Here is a 617-nt window from a genome sequence, read left to right as displayed (position 1 = left end):
ATACTTATATTTAATAAAATGTTATCAAAGTTTTGCTACAATAAAGAGATATAATTTATGTACCATACTATTCACCCATTTAATTTGTAAAATTCAATGGTTATTAGTGTATTTGCAGATTTATGCAACCATCACTACAATACATTTTAAAACATTTTTGTCACCTTCAAAAGAGATTTCTTATCTTTTCATTTTTATATTTATTTATTTTTAAAATTTTATTTTATCTTAAAAAGCTTACAGCACCCAGCATTCCCAGGTGGTCTCCCATCCAAGTTCTAACTAGGCCCAACCCTGCTTAGTTTCCAAGATCAACTGGGATCAGGCATGTTCAGGGTGGTCTAGCTGTAGATAGATACTTCATATATTTTCAGTCATCACCCCTCAACCCGTAGGCCTCGGACCCTCATCCCAACCCTCAGCAACAATGAATCTGCTTTATGTATTTATAGATTGGTCACAGACATTTACGACTGATGTTAGAAGTCACATTGCTTTTGCCATATTCCATTGCTTAAAAGTGAGTCATTAGGTCCAGCCCACAGATAGGCAGAGAGGCTTCTACAGGGAGGTGGGATTCTTAGAAGCCGCTTTAGAAGCAGCCTACCATAGGAGGG

General features: G+C 36.6%; 1 pseudogene; it reads right to left on the bottom strand.

Moving 5' to 3' along the window:
- Nucleotides 1–234: 234 nt before the first annotated feature.
- Nucleotides 235–353, bottom strand: LOC115898901 (annotated as a pseudogene).
- Nucleotides 354–617: the final 264 nt, after the last annotated feature.

This window comes from Rhinopithecus roxellana, chromosome 7 (assembly GCF_007565055.1).
Source record: "Rhinopithecus roxellana isolate Shanxi Qingling chromosome 7, ASM756505v1, whole genome shotgun sequence".
In the NCBI taxonomy this organism is placed as follows: Eukaryota; Metazoa; Chordata; class Mammalia; order Primates; family Cercopithecidae; genus Rhinopithecus; species Rhinopithecus roxellana.
This window is presented reverse-complemented; position numbering and strand designations above follow the sequence as displayed.